We start from the raw sequence: 20,775 nt of genomic DNA, 5'->3' as shown, positions 1-20,775 counted from the left end.
GCTGTCCATCTCCGTCACCAGTTGAAGGATACGACTCAGTTCACTCAAAGTTTATAAGTCGTCTTTTCTCTCCTCTAGTCGTATCTGTCCATGTAGGTAGTTTGGGACACCAGGTTGTAAGTTGTCAGACTCTCAGTGGAACTACTTTCTACTGAATAAGTAGTCCCTATGAAAGCTTTACACAGCGTATTCTGTGAACTATCCGGACCCGGATGATGTTTCTGTAACAAGGTGTATCTGTTGAATTCTTTTAACATCAGCTCCATTGGTGTGCAGGGAAATCCTACAGTGAGGTGAGCATATCGGGACAGTAGCAGAGATTTAACTCTGAGCTAGACCTGAGTCCACTTATCTGTCTTGGTGTCATCTGACAGTCCCCTCTAGGTTTTGACCACTCAGTGGTTTCGTACAGTGACGTAAAAATGTCATTTTGCATCACTGTGTCAACCCTTGCCATCGGGCCTAGTTGGCTGTAACAAGTGCACAGTAACTTTTAAACTGAGACGGTTGCAACCTGATCCTGTCCAGCAACTAGATATTTTAAAAACTGATACATGCAGTTCCATCCATGGCACCAAAACATCCAGAGTTGCCACTGAGCATCCCCACTTGCAGGTGGGTGAGGTAGGTCATATTGCTGCAGGATTTTTTGTTGTTGCATTACACCCCATCGCCCAGTACCTCAAGCATCGCAGGCCTTCCTGGCAGTTTCCCATGATATCATGTAGTTCTTCCTGTGTCGTGGCAGGATGGTTTGGACAGGATTAAAACTGAATACTCAGGCTCAAATGCAGCTCAAACAGCAGATCTGGGGAAAATAAAACTAAAATTATCTTCAGGAGCGAGATATTGCAAAGGGTTGAGTGAGAAAACATGTCTGTAATTTGGTTGAACCGACCCTTTACAGACAAATATAAGATCAGATAAATCAGGAAAGGTTGATAAACTGTGTGGAGTCAGGTTAGGTTGAGGTATACGTCAGTACTGGGAGGTGATCTCATTTGTTTGGCTGTCAAACTCCCCTCTGTATCCGTCCCTGAAGGCTGGAGCACGTTGCCTGAGTGGGACAGCCAGCCAAGCAGTGGGCCCCCAGGGGTCCGGCAGTTTCCATGGAGGGGGATGGTGGCCCGTGTTTTGCCCTCTGTCTTCCCCACCATAATGAACACAGAGGCCATTAGGGACAGGGTCCTCCTGCAGGCTGGGAGAGCCACATAATGAGATGATGCACTGAGGTCATGCTGCTACTTTCACCTACACACACAAGGACACATGCAGGGGCACATGCAAGTGTGCGCACGTGCACAAATTGAGCAACACAAACACAGAACGCCCAGTGGGGAAATATGGATGTGGAGCATGTATGAACACACACACTTACTGGCACACACAGCTGCATGGATTGACCCACGCTCACATATAGAGTGAGATCAAAACATTCACAGTTTGTTGCTTCACAGCCTCAAAACAATTCCTCCAGCTTTTAACTTTTACTTGCAATAGACAAGTGAAAGAAAAAATAGCAACAGTTTTGAGAAATGAAATCATAAAAAACTCCAATGACTTGATTTGATATAGAGTCGCCTCCCTGCCAGAGCCGCATGTCCTGTAAACTCAATCAGGTGACATTAATCACCTTGTGGATCAAACACATACGTAACTGGCTTCCACCTGTGATCAGCTGCAATGATTTTGATTTGTTCATAAAATTTTCTTGGTGTGTAGTGCAACTGCAAGTAAACAACTCACTAGGGGTGGCAACAAGCTTTCGAAAGAGGTCAGAGATAACGTTGTGGAAAAGAACAAGTCAGGAGATGTTGGTACAGAAAAATTTCAAAAGATTCATCCGTCAAAGTCTGAAGTGGAAGGTGTTTGGTACGACCATGACCCTGCCTGGATCAGATCATCCCCCCCACATTGGACAGAAGAGCGAGGGAGGAGTTACAGGACTTCAGAGAACATCGAAGAACACCACACCTACGGTAAAGAAGGAGGATCCAGGGACTGTGGCACTTGTCAGGATACTTGCCAGAGAGTTAAAGATGGGAAGAAGGTTCGCCTTTCAACACGACAGTGATCCGAAGCACACGGATCAAGTTGACCATGCAGTGCCTGAAGGAGAAAACGGTCAGTGTCCTTGCGTGGCCTAGTCAGAGCCCAGACCTGAAGCCTGTTGAGCATCTGAAGAGAAGTGGTCACTGTCCAGTGTGACTGAGCTTGAACAGTCCTGTAAGGAAGAGTGGGCAGATGTTGCTCAGTGTAGGTGCGTGTTGGTCTTGGACCGATGTTGGTAGAAAAGTATCCAAACAGACTCAAGGTTGGAATGAAAGCGAAAGGTGGTTCCACAGAGTATCAACACAGAACCATTCTTTTATTATTTTTCTTTCACATGGATGTTGTGTGGTGCATTGAGTAAATAAAGCTGGAAAAAAGCTGTTTTTTTTTTTTGTTTTTTTTTGAAAATGTGAATGTTTGAAAGGAGGTGATTCTTCTCTTTACCCACTGTATTACTCTTTAACCTTCCTCTCTGTCAATAATCTTCCACTCATGTAGGGTTCCCCGGCTATTTGCTATTTCAGCTGCAGCGTCGACCCTCAGCCAGTTACACTTTGTAGGACAGACGGCAGCAGCAGTGAGAGGAAAGCTAATGAAACAGGATATCCCTGCGTCTGGTTGCTGCGCAGGAGAAGAAAAATAAGAAAAATCACATTTGCTATGACCTTGACTAAGTCTATAAAATCACAGCGTATGTAGAGAAGGGCTGTATGCTCATCCAGTTGGGCGACATTGTTCTTTAGGGTCAGCGCAAGACCCAAAATGCCACGTATTCCCACGTAACACCAAGGCCGTGACACAAGGTTTTCAAGAATACTTTTAATGCTTCTTTTCTTTCGCTTCCAAGCCTGAACATCGAGAAACTTAGCCACTGCATAAATGAATGTGCCAACCCTCAGCAAGCAGGAAGCAGAGAGAAGTGTGTGTATTTTGCGGAGGTGTTCTCATGATGCCAGACATCTGGCATCAAAAGCAAGATGGAGGACAAAAAAATGAGAGTGAAAAAGAGATGGGTCAATGTTTGTTTTATAGTTTATCCATATCTGTAGCAACTTTGTCAATGTTGTCCAATATACTGAGTTTTCTTTATTTATAATACAAGACATGCGAAACATTACAAACAGCCTTTCAAACTAGTTTTTGCTTGATACAATATTTACTCTTAGTCCATCAATGGTGAATTGTTGAATCTCCATTTTTCAGTAAAAAATACAAAATTTGCCCTTTTGACTATTTCATATCAATTTTTATCATCAATAAATCTACAATAATAAATACTCAAGTATCCGAGGCTCCAAGAGCATATTTTAAAGCAGTAATTTTATTTGCCATTTGAGGCAGCATCACATGCTCTAAACACAACCTTGACATATTAGTGAAAATCAAAAGATGCACAAACATTTAATACATTTTAATATGAAAACAGATCAGATCAGGTAGCGATTTCAAATTATCTTGAGCCTTTGGTAGTGATCGAAGGAATGAGATCATGGATACAAGCGTCCGGAAATGAGTTTCCTCTGCAGGGTGTCTGGGCTCAGCCTTAGAGATCGGGCGAGGAGCCTGGACATCCGGACGGAGCTCAGAGTAGAACTGCTGCTCCTTCACGTCAAAAGGAGCCACTTGAGGTGGTTTGGGCATCTGGTTAGGATGCCTCTTAGAAGTCTTGGAGTTCTTCCAGGCTCCTCCAACTGGTAGGAGACCTTGGGGTAGACCCAGAACACGCTGGAGAGATCATATATCTCATCTGGCCTGGGAACGCCTTGTGATCCCCTAGGAGGAGCTGGAGACACGCCCTTAGATAAGTAGTGGAAAATGGATGGATGGATGGATGGATGGATGGATGGATGGATGGATGGATGGACCGATGATAAATATTTATTATTGTAGCTTTAACAAAACTGTAAATATCAGTTACAGATGGAAAAACAAGCAAGGCGACATACACCATTTGACACTGATTGGCTTTGGCATCAAGATAACGTGTTTACTTATTTGTTTTTATTTTGTATGAGCACCATGCCAGCGTTAACACCCTTACTGGGCATTTCACTAGATGGAAAAGTTTACTTGTGAGTTGACACCCGTGTGAGGTGAGAGAAGCAGATATCAGGAGTGAAAGTGGTCCAATGAAAAGCTCTGCGAGGAACGTTGCAGGTTTTATTGGAGGGCACCTCAGCAGAAGGGATTTGTTAGGCTTTACCCCAGTATGAGGCAAATATTAGGATAAACCTCCTCACTGCCCTGGGCCTTGTTGTGAAAAGGCCAGGGCCCAAGCCAGTGCTTTACCATCACATCCTCCCACTTATGTAAACAGATGTCTCATACAACACACACACATACATGCATGCATGCACACTGAGGCCTCCCAACCCCATGCACTCGCCCCACTCATTTTACAGGGCTTTCCTCTTCTCATGCACATACACTTCACTTGCACTTCAAAAACACACTTATACCAATTCAGGTGAATGGACTCCCTGCTCTCGTGGGCTGATTTCATCACTTTTCACTTTCAAAACAGATAAAACCTTGTGGAGTATGTGCCTTTGATATAAAGCACTCGTACATATGTTGCGGATCTGCGAACAAATGTGAGTATTTTACTCTCTCCGTGTGTTTCTCCCTCAGTTCAGCTCACACACCAGGTGCTTCTCAGTATTTGGTGTCCACTATGGCTCTTGTCTGTTCTGTGTGTTCTGGCACACTGAGCTCCTCAGCTCGAACCAATATCGTTTGCCAAAAGCACTGACGCAGGCTCTTCGTTTCACACAGGAAATGAGTGGATAATAATGGGAAGGTCCCACTTCACTGAAAAAAATTTCAATCACAATCACTTTATCTGTCGACACCAACAAGTGCAGAGGGGGTTTGTCGTCCCGGTGCAGAGACAATAGGGCTTGAAACCGCTCATTCACACTGCCAGAAACTTGGTGGATGTGTTCTGACAGACTGCAACGCCAGAAGCTTTGATAGCATCTCTGCGCTGTGGGCTGCACTTACAGAGTTCGCAACTGGCAAAGCAGATATTTTCCTCTGGCACTGCTCATGTTAGAGAGGTCATGAAGTGTAGCAAAGACAAGGGGCGCAACCATTCTCAATTTTTGACTGATACATGTGGTTCCCAACCTTCGTGGCCTCCTGGTGGGTATTTTAGGTAGGCCGACAAATCAACAGTGTCAACTTTGGTTAAAAAAATCATATATATATATATATATATATATATATATACAGGAATAATATTTTTAAATTGTTTAAAACAAAATGATCTTAAAAAACATAAAAAAGGTTTATCATTTTTTATTTATATTAAGGCCTATCACTATGATAAGATACAATCGTTATCATTAAAATAAAAAGTGCTATGAGAACACATTATATTGCCTCTGTATTAAGGCTTGGATGTGGGCCGCCAACAGTTGGCCATGATATGGAAAAGACTGGAAACTGCTGCTGTAGAGAAATGAGAGGACTTTGCCACCTTACAATATGAGCAAGCTGGGAGGAATTAATATTTTTCATTATTGATACCGCTCTCTAATAAAGTGCTCTCTAATAAGTGTTATAGATTGTAGTAATAGCTACATTAATGATTATTATATTGCTTTAGACCATTATTAAGAACAAATTTGGGTTGCCAGGTTGTGAAAAATCCCTTTGTCTTTTTCCTTTATTTTTTGAAATAAAGCTGTAACCAATTAATAAATGCTTAATGAGTGGTCATACAGTCTAATTAGCTAAAGGGATTTCTCACAATCTGGCAACCAAGAAGTTATGGCTTATAATGGATCTATAAAGCTTTAGTAAATCATCCATTAACATTAATGAAGCCATTAGTTACAGCTTTAAAACGTGGTACAAAGTGATTAAATTCAACAGATTGCGAGAGCTGAGTGACATCAGCCATCACTGTTAAAATGTCAGTATTGATCTTCAAAGCCAGAAATCTCTCTAAGCCTATAAGAGTAGAATGGTAGCACAGAGACATAATATTTCACAGACAGGGCAAAGCATGAAGAAGACAAATGCTACACCTTCAGCTGTATAGCAGTCATTTCTATGGTACACTGAATAATCGATCCTTGAGTTGAGTATGGATTGACGACTCTCATGAGGGATATCAGTGGGAATTGACTCTGTCATGCCTTGGCGCTGATAATGGGCCCAGCAAATGGCGGCCATCTATAATTTTAGCTTGTAAATCACAACCCATGAGTAATGGGCTGCACTTAGAGGGGTCAGAGTTTACAACTGAATCACTCTGGAGGACAAAGTCGGTAAAGTCAAGCTTTGCAGCTCAACCTTTTTTTGTTTTTTAAAGGGGTGCGGGGCAGTTGTTGGGTTGGTGGTGTGGGTGGGTGGGGTGATAAGTTGGCATTCATCGCTCAGATCCAGCTCTGACCTTGGCCAGATGTCCAGCAAGATGGATTGTGTGTGCGTCTGTGAGTATGTGTGTGTCGTCGGCCAGGTTTTCGGAGAGTGCTCGGCTCTAATAGGGACTGGCAGGCATTTTGTTGGGCTTTATTGCCACATGCCTCTTCCAATCCTGCTGCTGATTAGAGCTGCCATTACTGGCGCACACACAAACATGCGCACGCTCTTACGAGGCAGACCCACACACTTTGGCACACGCTCAAAGCTCAGGCCTTTGCATGTGATTAGCATCCAATTGCGTTGTCTTGTGCAGTGATCAAACGGAGCGTGGAGTTGTGCTCTTGTCGAGGCCGATTGGAGGAAGTGACGGGTACATCGTCGCTCCACTTTTATTCCGCTCATCAGGGTGCTGTCAGCTTAGACAATGTCAAATTTGGTGCAAAGCAATTAAAGGCTCGGGCTCATAAAGACATAGCACGCACGCATACACACACGTCAACACATATTCAGACACTGGAACACACGTGGGTATGCAACACATCCACCCACATGTATACACACACACACACACACACACACACACACACATGTATTTACAATAAGCATGCAGGCGATTAGCTCAGAAAGTGCAGGTTTAAACTGTTAGTCATTGCTGATTCACAAGCGGCTGGCTGGCTTCCACACAGCCACTCACTGCGCTGCCTGTCAAACACACAGGCAGCCAGCACCTGGAGGTGTGTGTGTCAGTGTGTGTGTGTCAGTGTGTGTGTGTGTGTGTGTGTGTGTGTGTGTGTGTGTGTGTGTGTGTGTGCAGGTGTTCTTGAAACGCTGTTTTTTAACCAGACTCTCCTACTCCTCCTCCAGCCCGCCCCTCTTCCTCCTTTCTGGCCTCGCGTGTGTCTGCCTGCGTGTATGCTTGGGGACTATATGTGTGTGCCTTGGTTTGTGTGCAGACGTTCATCCATATTTATGTGTGTGTGTGTGTGTGTTTGTGTGGAGCCTTGCAGGGTTTTGGCTGCTGTGTTCTCCTGGATGAGGCCAATGGAAAGCTGAGGTCTGGATGACTTACTTATTTAGGAAAAATCTACCAGAGATGGCCAGTACGCTGCTGTGTTGTCACACAGTCATGTGTGTGTGTGTGTGTGTGTGTGTGTGTGTATGTATGTGTGCCTATAGGTATCCCAGCCAGTGGCCTCAGCAGTATATTTCATTTCAGGGAGACATTTTTCCTAACAGCCTTTAAAGTTATTCTGCTGCTGTTAAAGCTTCAGCAGACAGGCTGCCGGTTCAGTCCCAGGTGGAGATACTCACCGAAGGGTTAAGCGCTCCACCAGAAGCATTTAACACACATGCACACACACGTACACACGCTCATATGGTGAGTTAGCCACAGTCATGAGGTTCCTGATTAAGTCTGAATTCACTTTCCAGCACATTTAATTAAACTAACTCAATTTGGAAGTCCCTGCCACGAAATAGAGTTTCAGATTTTTACGTAACTTGCCTTTTATTTTCTTGCAGCATTCATCCAGTCTTTGGTTTTTTTAGAAAAACAAGTCAATAGCCGGTTTCAAATCGTTACTGCCCAATTAAAACCATGAAGGATTAAATTATCCCTTTATGGGTTGAGAACATTTTTTCCACTTCTCAGGATAAATAAACCATTTAAAAACATATTGGATTGTTTGGAAACTGCCTCGTCACAAAATGAAAGCAGGTCTGTTTTACCCTAGTTTTACGTCTACAGGACATTCACATGAGTGTGATAGAAAGTCTGAATCAGAGAGGGTTTCAAAGATTTTAGATTTGATTTTTCTAAGAGCTATGTTAAGGTTCCACACACAATGTGAGGTTGTTTTATGTGTGTGTGTGTGGTTGTGTGGGTGTGTGTGTGTTCAGTCAGTATAGACTGATGGACATCACAGTTTTTCCAGTCAATATAGTGCAGCAGTGTGTGCACAGAATGTAGCAGTGTTTCCAGTGCCTGCTTTATTGACGGCAGTGAATGAACTATGATGGTGTCAGAGGTTTCACTGCTGCCTTTGTATGCTCCCTGTGTGTAACAGTAGCCGGCCCATACGTTACTGACAGTATCCGCTTGGCCCTCGGCACTCTCATTGTGATTAGTGAGCCGCTGATGCTGACATGAATCTTGGCCTCCAGACACACACATGGACATAAGTGCACACACACAAATACACACACACACACACAGACACGCTGGCTGGGACTTGGCAGTTAGTTATGTGATCTGCAGTGTAAACCGTGGGATCAAATGAATATGAGCCTTGAGCATTCAGGTGTATGTGTGCGTAGATGTGTGAGGTCAGAGACTGTGTTTCGTGTGTGTATCAGGTCCAACAACAACAACACAATTAAACTGTTAGAGATACGTAGTTAGAATTAACTTTGTGAACTAGTTAGGTAACAAGTAGCTAGCACACAGAGCTTTTTTCATCTTTGGGAACTTTGAATAAATGTACAGTCTTAGTCCTCAGTTTTAAATACTTTTTACAATATTATTAGATAAAACAAAATCTTAAATATAACTGAGTTTGTTATAGCCTACCACATAAATAAGACAGTAGCTAAAACTATTAACGGAGAAAACAGCTAATACCAGATAAACTAGTCCTGTTATAAGCTAGCTAGCCTAGCTAACTGGTAAAAATAACTGCAGTCTCTCACTCTAATGAACATTTGATGTAGATAAGCTACCTTTATTTAAATGTATAAGAAATATGTATAAAATGTTAAATACCTCAGTAGTTCAAATGGACAAAGCTGAAGAAGAAACAAAAACATCTTTTCTACATACGTTGTCCAAACACAGTGAAGTATCTAAATGTTACAAGGGTTTTTGTAAAGAAATAATGATATAATGAGTGCAGAAAAAAAGGCCAAAAATGAATGTTTTACATTTGATAAATTCAAAAATAAAATAGGCTTTATTGGCATGACAGATAAGAAACCTACATTTCCAAATCAGTACACAAAGTTAATAACACTTAGAACAGTAATCAAATTAGTACAGTACAGACGGTTAGCAATAAAAATAGAATAATATGCAAGTATCAACCATCATTACAAATGTGCAGACTGTGTTTCTACCCACATAGACAGGGCAGTTTCAGAGGCTCAGGGACATGGATTAACTCAGATATACTGTATATTGTTTTGTTTTTCAAAGAAAACCTCTCTCAAATCCTTATATTTCTCACAGTAGTGGTAGGAAGTAGGAAGTGACATTCTGTCTCTGCCTCAGCCTGCTCTGTCTGTGGCAGCCTGTTTCTATGATCAGGCTGTGTCTACTTCGTCTGGTGGTCAGGTCCTCTGCCACCATGTGCTCTCTGTTTCAGGTTAAGTAGAATTCTACTTCACTCTGGGATTTAGTGGTTTTGTTTCAATATTTGACTTAACTTCTTTCTGTTTTGAGATGATTTGGTTGGGCCAGATTGTGTTTGGTGTCTGTCCTGAAGCTCTGGTGTTTGTGGGCAGAGCTTCAGGATCAGCTGGCAGAGGGGACTCTTCTTCTTTGTTTTGGACTCTTTATCTTTTGTTCTTATCTTTGTATATGTCACTTTGGTTTCGGAGCCCTCGGACTTCAAACCCTCAACGTCACCGTTTCTTTAGTTACTGCCCTCGGCCTTTAGAGAATCGAAGTTATGACATCACATCTGGGCAAAGTTCTTCTTCTTTACTGTCCGTATTCTAAGGAAAACTAGCATCTACTACAGCAATTGCCATTAAAACTGGACACCTTTTTGGTTTTTAACAAATTTAAACAACAATGAATTTGTTAGCATTCAAAAAACTACAGCTCCCGCATGAAAATGTACCGCTGTGGGTCTCTCTTGTGACTGATGGTCTCTGGTATGCTCCTGGCTGGCTACTGTGTTAGCGGTTAGCTCGGTAGCTACAGTGGTTCACCAGCTAGCCAGGTGGCTTTAGACCAAAGATGAACTTCACTGTGCTACATTCTGGTGTGAGCAGGAGTTTAATGTGTCTGTGTGTGTGTATGTGTGTGTTTGTGTACACTTCCACCTGTCACTCATTACCCCTCTCTTCTTCCCCTTTAGCCCAATGTGACCTTCATCTGGGTTGCGTGTGTCTACTCAACATTCACGAAGAAGACAGAAGAAGAAAAAAAACTGAAGGGGAGATTAAGAAGAAAGCACAAAGACGCGTGAGGGAGGAGAAGAAAAACAAGTAAGAAAGTAAAAACAGAACAAAGGGTGGAGAAGAAAAACAGAGCAGCATCTTTTCTGCCTCCTCTGAAACCTTCCTCGGCAAACAGCACGACTGGCAGAGTGAATCAGAGGAGGAGAAGAGGAAAGAAAGGGAGAGGTATGGTGAGGCATGTAAAATGTGCAAAGAATCAAAAGAAAGAGAAAGTGAATATGAGGAGGGAAAGGAAAACCTTGCAGGAGGGAGGGTAAGGTGGCGCTTGTCAAAACAGGATGTGGAAATTACAGACATTTTCAGGTACTCCCGGAAATAAATTATTCTGGTGCAAGACAAAGAGAAAGAGAAGAGCAACGCATGAGCTGGGAGTTCAGAAAAAAGCAGACAAAAGGAAGGGAAAGTGAAGGAAAAGGTTGAATTTGGGTAGGATATTGGATTTCAGATATCAGAGCATTTTGTTAAGAAAGATGCTGAAGGTTATGGGTGTGAGAAAGTGTGTGTGTTGGGTGTTCACACCTTGTGTATGTGTGGGTGAAATTGAGGCAGCCAGATTTTGCCCGAAGCACAAAAGTAGAAAACAAAGACGAAAGAGGGAGTGGAAGTAAAGAGAAATGACCGTGCGAAGAATTTCAAGTTCAGTTTAGTGAATAATGAATTTTGTGATGTGTAATGAAAATAAAGGCCAAAATTTCCACTTTTAGTTTGATTAATCACAAAAATCTCTGTAAGATGAGAGAGGTTGAGCCTGTAGTTACGACTGTGTGCTCAGACGCACATTTTATGGCAACAGGTGATTTATAGGCTCTTCTACCCTCAGTTTTGCCTCTCAGGCTACATACAGGCTCGCCTAGTCCTCTGATTATCGGAGGTTGTTGGAGTCGTATGAAGCCCAATAGGAAGATCTGCAGATATTAGTTAAGGTAACAAAACTGTTACATAATTATATACAATTTGTTTCGCTCAAATTTATTCAGGAACATGCACAATGTCAATTTTGACAAAAACCCCTCCGGACTGGACAGATCATAAGACTTAAAGGAATAGTTCATGTTTACTCCTTGCTGCTTCATCATCGAGAGTTACACGAAAAGATCAATATCAACCTCATTATCTGTCACTTCAACATGAAGCTGGAGTCAGGAAGCAGTTAGCTTAGCTCAGCATAAAGAATGGAAATAGGGGGAAACAGCACAATCCAGCACCTCTGAAGATAATTGATTAACATGAAGTGTGAAGAGGACAAGTTGTGGTTTTACTGGGGTTTTACATGCTGGACCAGTCTTCTGTGTTTTCTGGGCAACCCCACAGTAAGACTGTCAACAAATTTTCTAAATTTGATAATATAATCAAATTGTAAAAAAAAAAAAAAAAAAAGAGAGAGAGATTCAATTGTGAAAATTTCTATTTGATTTTGGGGGGAAAAAGCAGCACTGTCATGGCTGTCCGCCTCGCAGCTTCCTAAACTCCAATGAGTGAACAATTCAGCAACCATAATGATGAGTTCACAACCCAACTCAGCCGCAGAGTGATTTGCACGCTAAGATGCCCCGATTGATAAATACTTTTTGGTTAGTAGACGGAAAAATTGTTGGAACCTTGAGATAAAGTTGTATGCAAGCTGTAGCCTTCTGTTCCAGCACAAGCAAACCGAGGGCACGTCTTGCGCCCAAATGTAGTAGTAGTTATGTCTCTCATTGTATTGGTTTGCCCTCTTATGGACATAATGTGGAAAAAATAATATTTGAATGGTTCAAACCTGTGTGTTTTTGTCAGTTTTAGTCAATTTTGACAGAGCTGCCTCACACTGACAAGCAAGCAAATATCTGTATTTCCCAACATCAACTATTCCCTTAGAGCCATTGTCATTTTAGTTTGTATTGTGCTTTAGTGATACACATTTACAAATTTTCATTGCACAAAATAACTAATACACAATGAGTATGCAGTCTTTGGGACCAAGTTAGTTGCCTGCTTTGGCTGGTTTATATTTTTTTACTTTTTTTTTTTTTAATAAAATAACTTCCAAAAAAAGAAACAAGGACACTTGATGCATATTTTGATTTCGACGATGTAACTGGACACATTTCATTTTATGTGTGTAAATGTGATATGATTTATCATTGGGCATCATGTGTTTCGCTCTTAGATGACAACTCACAGAATCGAGGGTTATAATCCGTTACATCCATACACTCCACTGCTGCCTTCATTTCTTAAACCAAACTTAAACCCCTGCCATAGTACAACATTGGATACCACTATGTGTGATATGTATGTGTGAGAGTTTGTGTGTAAGTTTGTAGGTGACCATCTCATGTTTTAAGTGTGTGATGAAAGGTTTTCTCAGTTACGATCAGCTGTCTGTTTGATCGAGCTGCTGCGAGCTCCAGCAGACTTTAGTAAATTGCCTTTCGAAAAAAAAAGTAATTTGTATCCTAACTTTCACCTACAGAATACAGAGACGTATGGGTAGAAGAGGGATGTGCTTAAACACACACACACACACACACACACACACACACACACACACAAACAGAGACATATACACTGTGATCACAACAATGACCAAAGCGCACACACACACACACACACACACATTCACACACATAAACACAAAGGTGAGAAAAAAACAGCCACAGGCAACACTGCTCTATTCCTCAGTTCGTATTTTTTCTGCGAGTGTGTGTTTCTGTCGTCACAATGAACACTTATCCCTCGTTCCCTCTAATAATTCTGGATATCTCTCTCTCTCTCTCTCTCTCTCTCTGTCTCTCACTCTCTATCTGTGTCTCTCACAGTATGTGTTTATCTCTGTGAGGATATTGGTTGCCGATCATAAATAGCTTTTCTCTGACAGGGTGCCATCATAGACGCCAAGAGCTCGGGGGAGCAAAAGGGGGAGAGAGGGGGAGATGGGTGGAAGAATGGAGGATATGACACTGAGAGGAGGGCGATAGAGAGAGAGAGAGAGGAAGAGGAGAGGGTGAAAAGCGAGAGAGATGGATGTTATGCATATCAAAGTAGTGTGACAGGTGTCAGGTCTGCAAAAAATAAATGCGCTCAACTTATATGCATGCCTCCGTACACACCAGTAGCAAAGCAAAAATTGCAATGTTCATGCACGCTAACACAAACCTACACACTGAGATGAATGCAATACGACACAAGCTACTACTGTAAATTCTCAGATAGCGGTGAGTGCTTTCATTTATCTCAGCTGCCGAGGGGAAACAGGCAAGTGTATTTTATCTTATTTTAGATATTATCTCCTGCTTTTCTCATCCATCTGCTCCTGTTTTAATTTTACTGTGTGCTGTTAATGCAAACACAACACTTCTTCTATATTGCTCTAATAAATTAAATATAATGTACATTTACACAGCACAAACTCCCCCAGAACTACAATATAGCCACTCTGTTGCGCTGTTCCTCTGAGTTTCTCTTATGTAAAAAAAAATTACTGTTTTAATTCACTATGTTTTTTTTTTTCCAGTCGCTTACAGTTTGCCTTTTTTTTTTTTTTTTCTTGCTGTTAAGCTACTCAACACTTGCTGCAATGGTTTTTCACATTAAAAGTCTTTCGGTGCCTAAGGGGATATAATCCTTAAAGGCAGCTTCTCTCTGAAAAAAAAAACAAAGTATAGAAGCAATTTGAATACATTAGTGACTAAGAACAGGGCTTTGGTTAAAGGACTAGCTTGACATTTTGGGAAAATACGCTTTTTCACTTAGTTGTCGAGAGTTATACAAGGAGATTTATACCATGCTCGTGTACTTACACTAAATATGAAGCATACGGTAAGCAGGCAATTAGCTTAGCTTAGCATGAAGACCAGAAGCAGGGAGAAGAGGTAAGTCTGGCCGAGAAATAGTCTAGCACATAACTCTGTATAAAACTACAACTTTTTTTAATAGTTTTTTTTTTTTATCATTCTTTTTGCATATTTAACACACATGACACAATATGTAGTTTTAAATATTATATGTTGAACTATTCCTGTAACAGAAATACGCATTTATTCATTTTAATTAGTTTCTTTATTTTTCAACTCCTGCAACAATGCTTCATATCAAAAGTCTTTCAGTAGTTCAAAAGGCATAATCCTTTGAGCTGCTCGGTGTTATTTCCTTGTAGGCTTTTAATATGAAGCATCCACAGGAAGTGTTGAGTGTAATTGGTGCTACCTTTACTCTGATGCCACATAGAAGTGATCGGAGATAATGAGTGAATCAAAACAGCATTTTGGTGTAAAAGCGAATGACGTGTGACATGTAGTGATAGAACTTTACACTGAATTATACAACATTCTAGTGAATTACCGAAGATAATTCCCCTCAGTCTTTTTTGTTCACTGGCTTTTATTTGAGAATTTATAATCTAAAACTGGCAGTACACACGTTTGAGTGACATAGACATATATACTTTTGGGCAAGTACACATCCAGTCACACACACACACACACACACACACACCCTCACACACACAGGTTCCCCTCCATCGGTTTTGATGAGGTGAACGAGTGTGAACCTTCTGCATCTCGCATTCCTCCGTCCTCTCTCTCCACGCAGCAGCAGTCCTTGTCTCTCAATCGATCCCAGCTTATCTTCCCGTAAACCTGGACCTCTTTTCTCTCCTCCTTGCCCTGCCACCTCCTACCCTTCTCTCCTTCCTTTTCATTGCTATCGATCAGCCCGTGTGTTCAACAAAGTAGAGAGCAGGCAGCGGTTAATGTAGAGCCAGGCCGGAGGAGCGTTGCTTGTGGTTCACGTATCACCTTTCCCTCCTAATGGGCCCAATCAGGCTCTAATAGAGCCTGGGTTAGAGCACTCTATACTCATTCCTCTCACCTTACACTTATGCTCTCTTCAACAAATATCTGTCTCCACTGGAACTCTGCCAGCTGCATTTTAAGCTGATGACCGTTGGTTTCGCTAACTGATCTGATAGCTGTCATTGGCAGATTTTTTCATATTTATTCATCCAGGGAACGGTTTTGCTTCTGCTGAGTATGCACAGGCTTTGTCGGAAATGTCCTGCTTTGCATTTTTTACAGTAATGCACATTCATTCCTGGGATCTGCCCCATAAGAACCACAGGCTGCTAATTTTGGCCACTGGGATCTGCCCAGTACTGGAAGCTCAACTCTTTCATCTTCTCCAGACTTCTCTCAGTCACTGAGCACGTTGAATCTAGCTGGGCTAAGTGCCTTCCTGAAGGGCACCTTCATTGTTGACTAGTGTTTGAGTCAGGGGAAAGTGTCTCTCACTGTTCTGCTACAGCGTCCGCCTGCCTTTCAGGGATTTGAATGGCTTATGAATAAAAAGTAAAAGAATAAAAGTGGTATTCAGGGAGATGAACAGGGATGCACAGTTCAGTGTTGATAGTGAGTCAAAACAGTTTCTCATCATAATATTAGAAAAACTGAGAAATGAATATGCTATATGCTGCATGCTAATTTTTCTCAAGCTAACATTATTCAGCAATATAACCAACCAGGAGTTAAAGTGATCACACATTGATTCTCTTGCAAATGAAAAGCTAAAATCATCAGCAGGGGTTTTGTTGGTCTTATGTGACCAGTAGTTTATGGTAGCTAACGTTTAGAAACTTATATATTGCTGTATTATAGACTGTACTGAGTCAGTTTGCTGACTTTATGACTTTTCTCTAATGCTACTTTTACAATTGTGTAGCATTTAAGCCAAATGCTAAACAGTGGTTTAGTTAAACAACAGTTTAGCTTGTAGCCTTATCGATACCTTAGCTTTTAGCTTTATCTCGTATTTATAACATTTAACAAAAGAGAGTTTATTACAACTTTGGTCTTTTTTTCATAGATGAAGTTTCAACAAAGTCTGGCAGGATAAAAATATGGTTTGGTTATCAAGAAAAATCCAGCGGGTAGATGGAAAGATAGCAAAGATTTAAAAAAAACTCTCCTTGACATTTACAGGATTATTTTAACTTTTGGATCAAAAAAAAAGAAGAAATACCATCAGACATACAACACAACCGGCGACGAAGGGTTGCAAGTCGACAAGGGTTTGTTTTAAGGAGCCATGAGCTAAAAAGATGGGGGTAAAAATCCCCAGATGTCCATAATGATCCTGTACTGTGTAGGAGAACTTTGTAATTTTGTTACTTCAAAATGAGTTTGCTAACCTCTGGTTTGTTTAAAACCTGCCTGATTACCTGTCCCCTCATGTTCTTTGCCTTATCTGACTTCTATATAGTGATGTTCACATGCTCCCAGATCTCAGCCATCATGTACAACAGGCATGATGGCCAAATCGACAAAATAAGTCCCGGGTTGTAATAAACTGAAATTATTCTTTAATGCCTATGCTATCACTGCCAAATACAATATCTACTTTTTTTGGGTATACTTGCGACATTCACAAATAATCAGAAAGCAGTTCAGGTCAAGTTTCAACCATTTACTTCAACAACAATATGCATTTTAATTTGGGGATGTGGTTCTGCTCCAGAACAACTCTCAGGCACCTTAACACACACTGTCCTGAACTCATAAATGCCACAGTCGAGCCTAAAATGAAGACTTACTGAGAGAAATATAATAAAATTCAGATAAATCTGAATGCTGAAGGTGGCTGGGGTGTTAAATTGGCTGAAAACAGGTAGTGGTGTAGCAGCATGATCAGATTGCAGTGCTGTGAGATGATGCATTCAAAGTGAGTGTTTGTATGAACCATCCAGTGTTCAATATAGGTTATGGTCATATGTGTTTGAACACTATATAAAATATGTAACAATAAAATAATGTATAACACACTATAAGGGTGTTTGGAAGGCCATAAAACTAGATAAACATACAGTATGTTATATACCTGAATAAAAAACCTTACCATGAAAGCCTCAGCCCACAAAGCCACTCTGACCCTCAACATTTACACGATAGTTTGTCATGTCTTTTCCTTTCAGTCTTGTTTTCCCTCCATTGCCCCTGCCAATCTATTCATCTCTCTGTCAGTGTAACCTTGCCTCCCTACCCACTTGCCTGCCATTGATGTGTGTGGGCTGTTTCTATAGGAGTCCAGCTAGGTGTAACCTTTCTGCCCTGTGGCACCTCACTGGGATCCAGGGCTCTGGGCTCAGCGTGAACTCCTGAACTCATCCCGAAAGAAACGCTCAAAGAACGGAGCCGAGCAGAAAGGAGAGAACAGAGAGAGTGGGAGGGAAAGCGAAAGAGCGCTACTGGACAATTAGCCCCCCAAGGAGCATAGTAGGCGGTCTCCCCCAGCCAGAATACACTGTGAGCGTTTGAGGGACTGGCAGCCAGAGAGAGAAAGGAGAAGCAAGAGGGAGATGATGTGTGTGTGGGCGTGTGTGTGTCATAGTGTTTTGCATTCACACGCCCAGCGGTTGTTGTTCCAAAATGAGACAGTGCGTCGGGTGCCTGCAGGCGTCAATACGACCATTTCTATTATTCAGAGCTGATTACGGCGCTAAATCGTACAGTGGTGAATACTTTTTAATGAGCTCTGAAATACAACAGAGAAAGTTTGTCAGCTTTTTTGTTTGTATGAATCTGGCTTGCGGCAGGAAAAGAGTGTATTTGATTAGTGCATTGGTGTGTGAGGAGCAGGTTGCAACATATATGAGTGACGAAAGTGGAGATGTGTGTGTGTGCATCTGTGGGTGTGCATATGACACATGATAAAACAGTTTTTTGTATGTCGGCACAGTGTACAGTACGTGCATGTATGATCCTTAGCATATAGATATGTGTGTGTGTGTGTGTGTGTGTGTGTGTGTGTGTGTGTGAATACAGACATACATATGTGTGGATGTAGCAGTCTATATAGGTGTGCAGCAGTTGTATTCAGTATGTAAATGTGTATGGGTTTGCCTGCTGTGCATAAGCCAGTCCATTGCCTTCAGCAAGGCTGATCGACCTGTGACTAGTGCACACACACTCATATATGCGCATTGATGACAGGTCACAGTCCCATCCCAGCATCCCCTGGGCCTGCACACAGGGCAAGGCAGGGCAGAGTGCACGTGAGTTGTACTCATCAGAAACAACATACTCTGGGCCGCGGAGGACAAGGTCAACTAGAGAAAAAGGGGGGAGGGAGACCTAGATGAAGAGAGAGCTGAGAGAGAGGAAAACACAGACAATGTGTCTGCTCGCACATAACTAACCTGGTTATTGTTGGCTTTCTGCAGTAATCACATTTCTTTAATGTCAAGTAAACCAAAAATCTGGTTTCCTCAATCAGGTTAAAGGAATAAGAGAAATCTGTAGTTAGATTGTGAATCTGTTACTGACCTGAATGTACTGTGATGGCAGTTTTTTCAGTCGTCTTGATGCCATATAGGCTAATATAGCAGAGTACAGAGTAGCTACATCAACCAATGACATCTAAATACATGTTCAGCAAACCAATCAGCCCCAAAGTCCAGTCCATCAGTCCAGAATCTCTAAATGTGATGAATCCTGACACACACATAATACGTCATCTTGATAATCAGACTGTATTTTCGTGTTCATGTTTGGAGGTTTTCACTGAACTGTTTTGGGGTTGTTTTGTCCCAGCCAATCAGTAATGACTGACATCTTGTCAACATGATATTCAGTTGACAAGCTAGAAACAGTTACCTAATGGTTGTCATGGCGATTTTTTTATTATTGTTATTTATTTCAAAGTTTTGATTAACTCAGTTGTTTTATCTTGCCTCTGCATTTATCAAGCGAAACATCATAATAACTGTATATCATGATATAGATATTAAACCATGACGTGGAGCTCTGTTATAAAGCACTGAACCAAGCACTTTATCAGGGTGGAACATTTCTGGAGTTCTTCAAGTGGCTCCTGACCAAGTCTGCTAATTTGACTGATTTCCAATTTTATCAGAGAGACCGATGCACTGATGAAATTAGTTGCTGTAGTGATTGGTTGGAATTAAAACCATGGACATCTGGGACACAGGGTTGAGGATCAATGATTAAGGCCATTTATGAACAGTAAAAACTCTCCACTCACACTCATTAAGTTCTTTTAGGGTGGTTGTCAGTTCAATGCAAAAGGACTCCATAGGTTCAGATACTCCTAAAAATATGTATATGTTTGCAAAGCCTTGCCTATTTACACACTGAGCAGATGACAACAACAATGGTGTGAAATGCTGATGAATGTAAGTTCAACATTAATTCTCTTCTTTAGCCCCATTTTTGGTCTCCACCAATTGCTGAGGGAAATATCTTGCTCTTTAGCCACTAAATGCTCCAATATGTTCACCAGTTATAGTAAGTAGCCGTATGTGTGTTTTCTTTGGTGCTGGGCTGATTGTATCTTTTTACCTGAAACAGCTGTGGCTAGCAACAACCTTGATAAGAGCGGAGAGAGCGAACCAAAACATTAAAGTTGCAGTCTGTCAAACCAAAATAATGAGGTGAAAGATGCAAAAAATGCCGCACAGGTAAGGAGGACGGCACATTTGGTGAATGATAATGCGTGTTTGTCACTACTAGCAACCCAAATCAAATTACATGTGGCCATTTCACCCATTGTTAGTATAAAATATTTGTTGGTGCAGCTTTAATATCTGATCACAAGCTTTCGTTTTATCCTTGGTACTGTTCCCGGTAGCTGCATTAAAATATTCATGTTAGTCAAATCAAGTCTCTGGTATTGTTAAAAAATTTCTTCTCAGAGTAGTTGTGAAATATCTCCATACCACTTCCACTCCCCAAATGTCTGAGCGTGATCGGCTTCCATCAGGCGTGCGTCCACTGTAAACACACCAAAAGCACAGATGGTCTCGCTGTCTGTTAAGCTGGACATCAGTCTCTGTGGTTTCATCTCGCCTGCACCTCCTCTTCTATCACTTCCTCAGGTCTGAGCAGGTGTTTGGCCCGCAGTTAGAGTCCAAATCAGATCCATTTCATCTGTAATCAGCTGGAGCCCCTGGCACTGATGGAGGAGATCAGAGCGCCGATCAAAGAATTATAAGCCGACCACGCCTGACCAGCCGACCATGACACGGACAAGGCAGCAGTGGGGATGTGGTGGGGGTGGGGGTGGGGGCTGAGCAAGATCTACAGTAGGGATGAAAGGAGAGAAGATGGAGATTTGAAGCCCTGCATAATCTCCCAGGAGACAGACATGAAAGAGTAGGGTGCTGGGTGGAGGCAG

At 41.8% G+C, this 20,775-nt stretch overlaps 1 protein-coding gene across 4 annotated transcripts in view; it reads left to right on the top strand.

Annotated features, from left to right (window-relative positions):
• Positions 1 to 20,775, top strand: part of sema4c (sema domain, immunoglobulin domain (Ig), transmembrane domain (TM) and short cytoplasmic domain, (semaphorin) 4C) — a 99,074-nt gene that overhangs the window by 24,601 nt on the left and 53,698 nt on the right. For 2 of the 4 annotated variants that reach the window (XM_056376224.1, XM_056376226.1), the window contains exon 2: positions 10,506 to 10,635. The exons of 1 other annotated variant lie outside the window; for it this stretch is intronic. The gene's annotated coding sequence lies outside the window, so the exon portion shown is untranslated. Of the gene's footprint in view, positions 1 to 10,505; positions 10,774 to 20,775 lie in introns of all 4 variants that reach the window. One more of the 4 variants, XM_056376225.1, reaches the window with a different exon arrangement.

The sequence above is a fragment of the Seriola aureovittata genome, chromosome 5 (assembly GCF_021018895.1).
Source record: "Seriola aureovittata isolate HTS-2021-v1 ecotype China chromosome 5, ASM2101889v1, whole genome shotgun sequence".
In the NCBI taxonomy this organism is placed as follows: domain Eukaryota; kingdom Metazoa; phylum Chordata; class Actinopteri; order Carangiformes; family Carangidae; genus Seriola; species Seriola aureovittata.
This window is presented reverse-complemented; position numbering and strand designations above follow the sequence as displayed.